Source organism: Neolamprologus multifasciatus, chromosome 16 (assembly GCF_963576455.1).
Source record: "Neolamprologus multifasciatus chromosome 16, fNeoMul1.2, whole genome shotgun sequence".
Classification (NCBI taxonomy): domain Eukaryota; kingdom Metazoa; phylum Chordata; class Actinopteri; order Cichliformes; family Cichlidae; genus Neolamprologus; species Neolamprologus multifasciatus.
The window spans coordinates 30,439,007-30,452,807 of NC_140454.1; the positions used below are offsets into that span (position 1 = coordinate 30,439,007).

General features: G+C 38.0%; 1 protein-coding gene across 10 annotated transcripts in view; it reads right to left on the bottom strand.

Annotated features, from left to right (window-relative positions):
- The window catches only part of pcbp3 (poly(rC) binding protein 3), an 86,645-nt gene that overhangs the window by 38,848 nt on the left and 33,996 nt on the right, over nucleotides 1–13,801 (bottom strand). For 8 of the 10 annotated variants that reach the window (XM_085136567.1, XM_085136570.1, XM_085136569.1 and 5 more), the window contains exon 5: nucleotides 13,576–13,697. The gene's annotated coding sequence lies outside the window, so the exon portion shown is untranslated. Of the gene's footprint in view, nucleotides 1–1,631; nucleotides 3,004–13,575; nucleotides 13,698–13,801 lie in introns of those variants that run through there. The other 2 variants (XM_085136564.1, XM_085136571.1) reach the window with 2 other exon arrangements.

Below are 13,801 nucleotides of genomic sequence, written 5' to 3' on the forward strand. Positions count from 1 at the left end.
GGTAAAGGCTATTGATGGTATTTTATAACCATAAATAGTCCTATAAATAAATATGCTGCTCAATTCCTTGATATTTCCAGTTACTTTAAATTAAATTTGTATCTTTATTTTCCAGTGTCGAACATCCAACACAAATCATCATGATTTCTAAATGATAGTTGTCTTTGGTGATAAACGAGTGTGAGTTGAACGCCATCTGATCTTTGTTGATGTCTGTTTATTGTGTCTACAAGGACAGACGGAATTGGGAACAAAAATCACTCAGGACTATAAAAGGAAAAGTTACAGTAAAATGTTTAACCAAATTGGTGAGATACACTTTTTTGTATTAAAATAAATGTGATGCCTGTTTTATAAGCATTTACTAAAACGAAAACAGAAGCTTCTGATTATCCAGTTTCATAAAAATACACTCTATAAATAACATGCAGCAATCTTATAATCACATTCACCCAAGCAGTTTTGTCAGTAACTGTACTAAAAGGCTCTTTGAAAAGCGACCCTTAGTATTTTAGAAATCACTTGGTGTTTTTGCCTCCTGTAGTTCAAACATAAAGAGTGTGATGTGTTTAAAAAATAAATAAATAAATAAAAAAAAAATATATATATCCACTGAAATATATTTATTTCAGTGGAACAATTTTGTGCATTTTGCTTACCGGGGGACATCTTTTGTAAGAATAACCTCAAAGAACAATTGTCATCATTTTGTTTGGATTAATTATCATCTGCTAGCTTCTGTGGCCTATTAGCACCTTCGCTCCACAGCAGAGCCCTTTCTAAAAAATCAAAATGGTCTCTCAGAAAACAACAGCCTTGATGCATTTAGGGTATTGAGTTATATTAGAGCAGAAAGACAATAATATATTTGCATTTACATATGCCGAGGAGAATTTTGTTGCTGCACCTCTGTCTGTAAGCAACCATCCAGCCAGTCCCCCCATTTGCCCCCAAAAGCTGGCTGTAGCCTGTCATCTCCAATCAGTCGGCCTGGTTAAGATCTCAGCTTAAATTAGACTCACAGGCCGGCGGCCGCTTGCATTGTTCCTCTGCCTCTTAGGATTAGCTTGGATGGCTAACATGTGTTGTCGTTGTGATTAGCTGTCAGTTTTCCCAAGAATATATAAAGAAATTATTTATTTTTTACACGGTGTCAGTAATCGTTAATGGAGAGCATGCCTCTCTTACAGGGTCGTTGGTTGATTAAGTAGACTCTGCTACCAGTAAAATCATGTCTCCCCTGCTTATGTAAAAATTGTAGTATTCAGGTTTTCCGGTTCACCATGAACTGAAATTATATTTGTAACCAACAGTGAAAGATTGGCACAGTCACCTTGAAAGACATTCTGCACCAAGAAGTCACATTTAAGCATTCAACATGAAAAGCTGCCATCTAAGAGTTGAGTTTAGCCTTAATCATGACCCCAATTTTTTACTAACTATCGGATAAATTAACATGATAAAACATCTCAACTCATCAATTTAAAGCGATTCAGAGTCTGATCTTATTGTGTTTCTCCAGAAAAGCCATCCTAAATAAGATGTTTACTTTTAGGAAATCTTAACCTTTGGCCACAAACATTTAATCAAAACACATGGGACATCATCTTTAAATAGAATAATAAATTTACCTGATCGCAGTTCCAAAGAGATGACCCCCGCCTCAGCTGTTAACAAAAGATGAATCAATCGGAATCGAAATAATATATCTTCCTACCACCAAGACGAGACAAAAAGCTGCCAAGCCATTGGCCAAGACGTTGGGTCATGTGGGCGAATCAAAAATGGTGAGGTCACATTTGTAGTGTAACCCGAAAATACTCCCCGATTCAGATGAGTTTCGCAGCAGACCTGTCCATTTCGTCACGGACAAGTGTCCTCTTTTATATGGACAGAAGACACGAGTGCCCCAGATTAGGGTCCCCCTCAGGGTCTGGGGGGAGGTTGGAGGTGGCAAACGATTGCAGTGGGCGCCAGTGACATGTTGGTAAATCCATCGAACATGGATGCTAAATCTTTCTGTCAGCCTATTGCTAAAATCAGCTTCCGTACCACATCTCGGATTTTGTGAATTTACCTTTTAATAATGACATAATTGGAGGGAAAAAAGACAAATAAAAACATTGCGATTGACCTTTAATCTGCATTTAACCAAGTATTTGGTTTGCCTGCATTGTGGGTTGACTTGCACATATTGTTAAACCACACACTAAAGCTGCATTTGCTGTTTGATAAAGTAATTCCTTGCTGCACACACTGTCACTTTATTGCTACAAGCAAAAGAAGGAGCATTAAAAGAGTCTGAAATTGAATGGTTCCAGTTCACTACCCACTTTAGTAGGACTCTGTTGAACTCATAGAATATGTTTTGATTGACCGAGCATTTGCCAATTACTATTCGGGACACCAATGACACTTGCAAACTTTCTTTTTATCTTATTGTTTTCCCATGTTTGTGTTTTATTAATTTCTCCCCATTCTGATAATGCTGCTGTCGTTGTCTGTAAATCATAGATACGTCTGGTGCTGTAAGCATCTCGAGGGGGACCCTGCATGCAAAGTAGCCAGTGTTCTGTGTAATGTATCCACTATGGTAGAACCATGAACAAAAAAGTACATTTGGTCTTTCTACTATCTTGTTCATTAACTAGAATCCTCCATGTCCACATTTTGCCTTTTGTTTTGTTTTTTTACTACCTCTAATTGGGCCTTGACACTTGTATGCAGAGGCACCCCAAAGCAATTGAATACAGTCAAGACAATGAAGCTCTCCTGACCTTGTTTATATATAATGAGTTTTATACATTTTTTTTCTTTCTCTTAGTTTAGAAAGTTTGTTAAAAGAAATGTCAGAAAAGTCTTTCAAGTCAAGTACAGCAAGGCTACATGGAAGGACACTCGCAGCTGGCGATATATGACTTCAGTGTAAACAAATGACCTCACTGGAACACTTGTTAGTTGCACTTTATATGTAAAGCGCTTTGGGTGATTTGAAAAGCGCTATATAAATCCAATCCATTATTATTATTATTATTATTATTATTATTATTATTATTATTATATGACAGGAAGAGCAGTTTTATAATAAGCAGTATTAAAAGAAAGCCTTGAGCAACTGGTTAACAGGCCAAACCCAAAATACAACATTTCTGCTAGAAAATATTTTTCAGTTTCAATTGTATTATGTTGTGCAGACTCCTGAGGAGTTATAAAGTTATGTTACTTTAGTTACTGCTCTTACGCATCTTTTTCTCTCCGTTTTGGCCTTTGTCCACACTGAGACGGCATTTTTGTTGAAGGAAAACTGAGTTTTTTGAAAACGTTTTCCAAAGTGGATAAATTTGAAAATGCCGTTTTCGCGTCGCAGTGTGGACTGCAAAAATGGAGGCTATGATGCATTTTAGTCATTTGATGCAGTCATGTGACCAATTCAACTAAGATGGTGGACAGAATTGTACAGCAGTTATTTTGTTTGCGCTCAATTTTGATAGCCTTATTAAAGATTAATATCAGTTTGTACATGCTCCAGATAAAACTCGGCACTTTTCCTCAACATTTTGCCGCAACGTTTCAAGACCCGGAAAGTAAATAAACGGCAGACGGAAATGACACAGGTCAAATCGTCTTACGTTTCACACATTCGTAGTACAGGAACGTGGCGTTTTCCGTGTGGATGAAAACAATAGTGTGGACGCGGAGTGTTTTTAGAAGAAAACGCCATATTTAAATTTATCCGGATTAGTGTAGACGTAGCCTTATTTTACAAACCCACTTTTCTACCCTAGGCTACTTTTGTGCTTACATTTGACTATTGAATATTTGTTATCACTGTGTCACTACTATTCCACTATAATGTTACCGCTGGGGGCAGTTGATTCACATCTTGCATTAGGTAGTCTGTATATTGCTCATCAAAAACGTTAGCACAGCAGGAATGAAAAGGGCATTATGGGTAGTTTATGGTGAAGCTTGCAGCTCTGCACACACACAGAACAGACTGTGAAGAGTCAGCAACACAGCAAAGACAGTGATCCCATGTGGAGAGAAAGGAAATGTTTTTAACCCTCAGCCATAAAAGCCAGATGGGGTATTGTTGTCACCCTGAAGGGTGGGCGGCATAGACACCAAAGTTTGTAACTCAAGAATGAGGTAACATAGGATTTAGAAAATTAGTATCATTACTGCATCTACTAAAATATCTTTAGTTTGAATCCCAGTGACCAGAAGGTCAGAGGTCACGTTTTCTGAAAATCTTGTGAACGTGGTAACTCTAGAAGGACTTAACCGGGTACTTCCAAATTAATCTGCTAGGAGTCTGAGAGGTACCTGTAGCACTGGTGGGTGCCAGTATTTTTTTTTATAGTTGACAAAGTTGACAAAACTCGTGATTGTTACTGTAACTGCTTTCAAAGTCATTATTTCACAGTTTTGCTCTGGGGGAGGGGCTATAGGACACTTTTGTCAGTCTTAAACCATTTTTTCCCCTAATGATGCTTTAGGTAAAAAAAAAAATTATTAACATATTTTGAACCAATACACCATCCCTCATAGCAACCTGCTTCTAACATGGTGTAAGTTGCATGGTCCCCACCCCACCCCAAGGACCTCCCAGGTTCAAGCTATTATCTTTCCTAATATGGTGGCAGTATCAAACTGAACCTTGACCTTTTCTGAAGAGAATGAAAAGGTCAAATGAGGTAATAGTCACTGTGAGATACATTGTTTTTCACATGTTCACACAAAACATCCATCTTCACTAGGAAGTCTTGTGAAAGCCTGTCAGAAAGGTAGAGTAACAGAAGAGAAGCCACAGTGAGGTCATCTTAATCTTGAGTATATCATTTCCTCTTGCACATTAGATTATTCTTCCTTAACTGCAGGTTAAGCAAAGAACAAGTCCAAGCAAAAAACACTTTCTCCAAATGTTTATCCACCACAGTATTTATTACCAGAGAAAAAATAATTAAACTCTATTAAAAATTAAACAGTTTCATTTATTAAATGTAAAATGGGTTTACAATTAAGTAAACTCAACAGGTGCGATATATTTTCAGTAGATAACAAATGACTTGGCATGGTCTGTAATTTTATTTCCAGTAAAACATTTTTCTTCATGACCGTGAGATGAATTGCAGAAATCAAGCGGTTTAGTTTACAAATTAAAACACGATGATGGATAACACCAGTTCCCGAGGTCAAACTAAAATGACTTCCCACAGAGTTTTTCAGTAAAAATGCCCACAGCATTGTTTGAACACTCACATCCTACCTACACAAACCAGATATCTATTAAATATTACATCAGGACATATCAAATACTGTATAATAGTTGGGGATGATAACCTGCTTGGTGGCACTTTTAAACAAAAATAAGAGGAAACTTTTCGTAATTACCTTGGTTTTTTTGCTGATTTTTATTTATTTTTTGTTCATTAAAGTACCACAGTCTGATCTTATCTTAACCTAAATCACAAGCACAAACAAGCATAATCTAAATTTATCAAGACATAAGCGAGCAAGCACATGTTGGACCTCTTGGATTTATTAACAGCAGCGACTTTCAGTAGCTGCAGATCAGACCTAAACAACATCCAGGATACATTTTGAACTGACTGTTCTTTCTCCCAGAACAGCTTCATCAGATTTATATTCTTAAGTTTAGGTCGCTCATCACCCCTCACTTTCTAGCTAATATTAATAGCAATATTAAACAAATATGTAAGACTGCGTTCTTCCATTTGCGCAACATCTCTAAAATTAGAAATATCCTGTCTCAGAGTGACGCTGAAAAACTAGTTCATGCATTTATTACTTCCAGGCTAGACTACTGCAATTCATTATTATCAGGATGTCCAAAAAACTCACTGAAAAGCCTTCAGTTAATCCAAAATGCTGCAGCAAGAGTCCTGACAGGGACTAGAAGGAGAGAGCATATTTCTCCTGTTTTGGCTTCCCTTCATTGGCTTCCTGTTAAATCCAGAATTGAATTCAAAATCCTGCTCCTCACATACAAGGTCTTAAATAATCAGGCCCCATCTTATCTTAATGACCTTGTAGTACCATATCACCCTATTAGAGCACTTCGCTCCCGCTCTGCAGGCCTACTTGTTGTTCCTAGAGTATTTAAAAGTAGAATGGGAGGGAGAGCCTTCAGTTTTCAGGCCCCTCTTCTGTGGAACCAGCTTCCAGTTTGGATTCAGGAGACAGACACTATCTCTACTTTTAAGATTAGGCTTAAAACCTTCCTTTTTGCTAAAGCATATAGTTAGGGCTGGACCAGGTGACCCTGAATCCTCCCTTAGTTATGCTGCAATAGATGTAGGCTGCCGGGGGATTCCCATGATGCATTGAGTTTTTCCTTTCCAGTCACCTTTCTCACTCACTATGTGTTAACAGACCTCTCTGTATTGAATCGTATCTGTTATTAATCTCTGTCTCTCTTCCACAGCATGTCTTTATCCTGTCTTCCTTCTCTCACCCCAACCGGTCGCAGCAGATGGCCGCCCCTCCCTGAGCCTGGTTCTGCCGGAGGTTTCTTCCTGTTAAAAGGGAGTTTTTCCTTCCCACTGTCGCCAAAGTGCTTGCTCATAGGGGGTCATATGATTGTTGGGCTTTTCTCTGTATCTATGAAGCGCCTTGAGGCGACATTTGTTGTGATTTGGCGCTATATAAATAAAATTGAATTGAATTGAATTGAATTAACAGTTTATCGCTAGTGGAGATTCCAGGCTCCATCATTGAGCGTAGTCCTTTTCTCCCACTCGTAGCTGTTTCACCCTCTTATCTCAGAGTCTCGTTGCTAATAATAATTTAGCCTGTCATTGCTACAAACTGGCAAATCCCACCGTCTGTGGTCACCACATCAGTGCTGGTCTCGTCCCATCTGTCTTGCCTTTTTACATACATTAGTGTTTCTCCAAAACAAAAAAGTTTGATCAGCCAAAAAAACCAAACCTCAAAAGCAGTGATTAAAAATTGTTTTACATAATTATTATTAGTGTTATAATTTATCTGTTGTCCTTTTTATTTTGGGAGAGGAGTGGCTTCCTTTGTGGTATTCTGCAACTGTCTGGCCAGTTTAACATATAACCATAATCATGTCTCCTGATGTTCCTTAGGTATGGGTGGATTTCTATTCGGCACTGGAGTCACCTTGCCTGGCCTCAGTGCCCCATTTCTAGACTCTTTAAGTTTTTAATGTGAAAACTTAAAAAATCTAATGTGCAGCAGCACATTCAGCAGCTCTTTCAATAGTCACATGGTTTGATCCACAGATCTTAATGTAATATGTCTAAGTTTGTTGCTATGATCAGTGGAAGTAAGCTAACATAGACGTTCTTGTGCCACGGCGTTCTCGGATATATCACTCAAATAATATTTATCCCTCAAATCTCATACTGCAAGCTGCAGTGTGAGCTTTGCAGCTTGGGTTACTTTAGTATGAAATAAACAAGCGGTGACTTGATTCGTTTGGCTTCACTTCCGCTCAAATCAATCAATGACAACAAATGACAAGTTCCCTAAAGCTATGGCTGAACTTCCTAAGCCCTCCATTCAGAAAGAAATTCTGTGTCCTTCATCCTTCAGCAATTCAAAGGTTACAGATGGCATCTGCTTTTTTGTGTGTGTGTGTTTGTTATTTTCTTCAGTGTACTAATGACACATTCCTTAACTGATGGCATGTTTGTTTATTGCTTCTCTCAGGAACGGTATTGATCACTTTCACTGGTTCATAACGGCACATGTTTAGTTTTTTAGTGGTTTTGCATTTTTGCTGTTGCACTTATTAAAAGTCATGCAGTGTTTTTTAATAAGCACTGCATGACTGAAAGCTGCTGCCTAAATAACTTTCACTTTTATACTGTCAGGCCATCAGAAGCAGAGGCCTTCTTGTGATACAAAAAAATGTTGCTTTTGGTGTGTGTACACAGCTTCCCCGGCCTCTTTTCAATATGCATTTTAAAGATATGTTGGCAGCTGCTGCTTGCAGGCAGTGAGTAAATGTTTGAAAATGACTAACTTTGAGAAACATGTCACATTTGGTTTCCCAGTCTGACTACTCTCTGCTGCCTTATATCAAAGGAATTGACCACAATGACAAGGAAAAGGAGAAATATAGTTTTCTCTGGATGCAGTACAGGGTGCCAGTGATTGATGCATATTTAAATATTTGTTTTTATTTCATTACGTTGCTCAGGCATATGCACCCTGGCATCAGAATTTGATCTGGGGAACTGCGTGATAATGGGTGGTTATCAAGAGGATGGCATCCTTTCATTAAAACACATTTTGATGTTCACTCAGATGTGGCCATGGCATGCAGCTGTGAAGCTGTAAATAGTCAGGAAAAAGGTGAATGGAAACCGCCTGCACGTGAGCTTTTTGTTTAATTAAAACAGACCATGACGTAGAGTCTGCAGATATACTCTCTGATATGAAGTCCAAATGAGATGTGTCTGGCTTTAGAGACACACGTGATTATAAATGCTTGATAAGAAATAGCTATGCTGGTCAGACAACACTCTAAAATCTCAGCCTCTGTCCCGATGCTTCTGCTTGTTATTTAAATTGGCAAAGAATTAAGAGCAGCACACAAATGCACAGTATGACTGATGTTCATCACAACACCCATATCCATTGTTTTCCACATAGGCCCACACTGGCAGCGTTGTGATGCACGTCAGCTGTCATGAAAAAGCTGCATTTTTTTTTCCTGCTCCCAAATTGTCATATCTTGCACCTTAAAATATTTTTGTGTTTGACACACCCAGTCTGAGCTGTGTGCGTCATTTACTGACGCACAAGCTTATGATGTGGGCTGAACTTTAGTCTAATTGGAGTCAAAAGCAGTCTGTAAGCACAAGTAAACAAATCAGTTTATGAACATATTACATTTAAAAAGAACAGATATTCATTAATAGTGTCATACTTTTTTGAAATCTAAATAAATACCCTTTTAATCTGTGAACTAGGCTTATTTCTGACTGAAACTATCGCCCTGTGTTGATCTCTTCAGTAGGAATTTGAATTAAAAGCCTCAGAGTGGGTATGGTTTATCAGCACGTTTCTCCTCTTTTGAACTGAAGACATGCAAAACCTTAGTAGTCCTGTGAACCTATAGTTCCCTTGCTCTGGTCAAAATCAGTTGATGAGTTTACAAACTTGTAAGTTTGCCTTCACATAGAAAAAAAAAATCCAAGTGAACTCCAAGAAAACCAGAATGCATCATTACAAACTGTGTGAGAATGTTCAGTCTGCTCATTGGGCAGATGTGTGTGGGGCGGGAGCAACAAAAGTAAGTACAGAAGAAGGTGCTGCGCTCTGGATTATTTGTGAACACAGAGAATTTACATTCATTTCACAGCTAGTTGCTGGCCTGTACTCACTTGTGCAGATCTATAGTACGTTCCTGCATTGAGAGTATAAAGCATACGTGGCTACATAATAATAACATAATGGGTTTTTTTTGGGGGGGTTTTTTGTTGTTTTTTTTGCTCAAACTGATAACATAAGCCTGGTAGTTAGAGCTGGGCGATAGAACGATAACCATATGTATTGCGAAATAACTTTTTCTCGATAGAAAAGTTAAACTATTGCGATAAGCCTCATCTCGCTTGTCCTCTTAAAAAAAAAAAAAAAAAAAGAAGAACAGCCAATCCAAATTAACTAGCGCAGAACTGAACCAATCACAGCCGCAGCGTCACGTCACATGACTTGTTACGTACAGCACAAGTGCCAAGCTGCACATGTGTATTTGTTTGGGAAGCAGCCAGCCGCCGTGCCGCCCGGGTAATGGAGGAAATGAGTGTGCCGACTAGAGAAAAATCAACCGAGAGCGTGACTGAAGGTTACCAAAGAGAAAACAGATGATGGTTCCAATGCCGGAGAGATTGTCGAACGGAAGAGCCATAGAAGTTCCGTAGTGTGAAGGTATTTCGGCTATTTCAAGTCTGACAAAAGACAGAGTAGCGCGCACTGTAAATTGTGCCGAAAGCAAGTCTGGAAATACAATAAAGCTGTGCATGCTCAATCTCTGACTGGAAGTGCTAATTTGTCATTCGGCTTTTGTCAGACTAAAGTAACTGTTAAACTGTTTGAAAAGCTCAGCTATACAACAAGGACAGATTGAGAATTTCCTTTTAGTTCTCAGTTTATTTGATATTGACAAAAGTTAGTCAATTTTGTCTGTTCTTCTGTAACACAAACTAAGATTTATTTTTAGAATTAATATTTTGTTTTTAAGTGGAATTGACAATTTAGTCTGTTTTATTTGTTCTGTTTTGAAACTTAAACGCTTTAGCGGCTGCCTTTTGTGTAGTTTGCAATATTTGCCTTTATTTATCTGAAAAAGTCTCATGTTCCTTAAGTACATCTACCCTGTTGAACTTATGATGGGAAATAAATATTTAAATCAAAACAAGCTGCTGATTATTTCACATTTTACTTGTGAGCAACGGCACATTTAAATCTTACAAATATAGTTATTTGGCTTATATCGTGATATATATCGTTATCGCCTGAAATGAAAAAAAACATATCGTGATATGAAAAAATCTTATATTGCCCAGCTCTACTGGTAGCTGGTTCGAATCACGCTCACACCATAAACAAAGCATTTTGGCTGCACCGAGGGGAGAAAAGAAACCAGAGTTTAATTTAAATAGACTAAAGACAGCTATGAAAACCCCATCATTTAGTAGTTTGTAGAACCAACTTTGACCTGCTCTTGCTTTGCTTATTTGTTCGTTAATGCACGGCTCAGTTAAGGTCCAGCTACAGCATCTTTATCAGCCTGAGGACTGACTGGGTCATTTTTGTTTTAGCCATTCTGTGGTACACCAGACAACTCCACCTTGCTCTCGTTTGTCCAAAGCACATTGTTCCAGACATCTTGCAGTTTGTTCAGATGCAACCATGCAGTGATGGTGCCATGTTCTTTTTAGCAGGAAGAGGCTTCCTCTCCTCCACAAGCAGTTTAAAAATGAGAATTGTTTTAGAATACAAAAAATTAAGTCAGATTAAATAACACAGAAGAGGTTATTAAGTACAAAGCTAAATAGCATACAATAAAAAGTAAAAAGTTGAATGTAATAGAATAAGGTTGCTTCATGAAGTAAAATATTATAATAAATTAAAAAATATATATATACTAAAGGTAATTAAAATCTCTGATATACTGTTTTCAGTTAAATGTAGTGTAACTGAGTAATTAATTCTGTTTTTGTTTACACTTTAAAGAACATCCCAGCATTTTTAGAAATGGTGTGTATAACTCGCTGCAAGCCTTAGCGTTTCAGTTTGATGTGCTGCACTTATTGGAATGAATTCTTTCTATCGCTGTTAGCCATGAGATAGCCTTTTGTCAGAATTACTCAGCATACCATCAGTTCCAACAGAGATCCTACTGTGCTCAGTATAGTGCTCTTTTTTTGAGACAAGCCTCTAATTATCCTTATTATTGACAAAGTCAACACTGCAGCAATTATTGAAAGAACAGAACGTAACATGCACATAAAGCCAGTTTTAGTTAGTTTGTTAATGCTTGATCATTAGGGCCACAAAATAACATAAGGTGCTGTCTGCATTAGGCAAAGTAGTTGCATTCACAAAAGCTAAACAGCATCTAATGTACTTTATGTTTTTCAATTTTTCCACACAGCATTTTTTAGTTATGTTTTTTACATTGATTACTGTATGAATAGTTTAGCCTGTTCAGTTTAGTTTGTGAAAGAGAAATTGTCTGAACTATATGTATGTGTATTAATACCCTAACGTGTCTTTGTGTATTTATGAATTATGCTATGGTTAGAAATAGCAGTTTTCTTCCCCTACAGAGTTATGAAAAGAATGCCGGTATCTCCTGACTTAGTCCTATCAGCACAGAGCAGTTCTCTGTAGAGGGAGCCAGCTTAGATATTTTTTCTTCAAGCTTTGCTGCCAGTATTAAAGTGTCAAAACACACATACATGTGTATGCAGTGACATGTACAAAAAGCTCAAAGGACTTGGATGCAGACAGGTAGACAGTCAGACAAATATAAAATATATCTGTGAAGGAAAAACCTGAAAGGAATTGCACACATTTATTCCTTTTCCTCCTTGTTGCTTTCAAAACAGCTGAAGGTGGCCATTATCAGTCACAGCAACTATGATATGTGGCCATTACGGTGTGCCGCATTTAGTTGCTGCCTCAGTATTGTTTACATTTGCCACACAATAGCTTTGTATTTTTATATTGACTGTATGTATTGGAAAAGCAGCTGAGAAGGAACAATGAGGGAAATGTTTCAATAGCATAACATTCAATAACTCAACCACATGGGTGTTTGAACTGTAAATTTACTTCAGTTATATAGGATTACGTGTAGAAATGCATTGAATAGCTTTAGGGAATAAACAATCGCCGGAAGCACAACACGGTAGTTTGTAAGATGAAGTCAAATGCAGGAAGACCAATATCAGCTAATTGGGAATAAGAGGTATTCTGCATCTGTACCATCAAAGTAAATGAATTTGTAGTTATTATTGATGGGGCTTTGATCCCTGAAGATTTAATTAACTCTACATTGGAGACAAGGTCAGTTTAGGCTAATGTTAGCAGCAGAGACGGTACAAAAGATGCACAAAGTCACCTTGGCTTCACCCACTGGTTTATGAAGTTTTGTCTTTGAAGCCTTGATATGACTGTTTTAAACTGAATGTGATGAGCAAGGGGTGTAACTCCCAATGCAACTGCAGGCTCAAGTCGTTAGCCAGTAAGCATACCCCTGATGATCATCCTTCCTGTTAGAATGACCAAATATCACAAAAATAGGCTTCATGTTTTATTCAGTGTGGCATGACTGAGTGAACCTATAAACTCATCAGGAAAGTGTCTGATGAGGTTATGACTGAGGTCCCGTTTGCAGTAGACTTTGATAGAAGTATGAATCTTTTTTGCATCCACAGGTATCGCCCCTCGTGGCCAGTGAAAAGAATGTAGGTTTAAGGCAGTTTGATGTTGGCTTCACTTCTCAAACTGTGTCCATCTTTTATTCTGTGGATAGCAGTGGCACAACAACACCCTTCCTTCCTAGCAGTTTAGGATCTACACATTTGTGCATTGTTCTGGTTGAGAGCCAATTTACATTTATACGGTCTATACACAAACAGATTGAAGTACTGCAGAGCTTCCCTGCGCCACACAGCTTTTTTTCTTCTCTTCCCATTATGTAGAGAGAGAGGAAACCAACAGTGAACTGGCAATTAATAATGTGTATATTATGAATTATTCGTTAAACTGGAGAGTACGTCTGGTTCTAGTTAGTTAGGGTTATGTTTTAATTGTTTAGTTGACCAGTGCTTTTGCTTATTGCTCTTGATTTCAAATAAACAAAATCATGTCATTGGAAGATGAGACTATTTAAAAATCACTGACACCATCGGCGCCCTCTTCATCATCAGCCTTCCTTCATCAACTGTTGTCCTTTCCAAAACTTCAAAGCAAGGACACCTGCTTACTAAAATGTTTCAGTAATGAAATGGAGTAAATCCCATCAGTTTAACCTTGAATGATCAAATGAGTGGTGTTACTCACCAGAGTTGCGCTGCGTGGTGTGTTCGCAGTGCATATAGGACACCAGAGCAATGTGGTCTCACACAGACACGGATCAGTTCATCAGCCTTTGGATTTCCCTTCAGGTTGATAACCAGTCCATGCTAAAACACAATAAAATTAATTTAAAAAAAAGCTTTATCAGCTTTTCTTTGTAGCTGTGCTTTAAACAGTTTGAATACATTTTAATGCACGAGACATAGCAGCA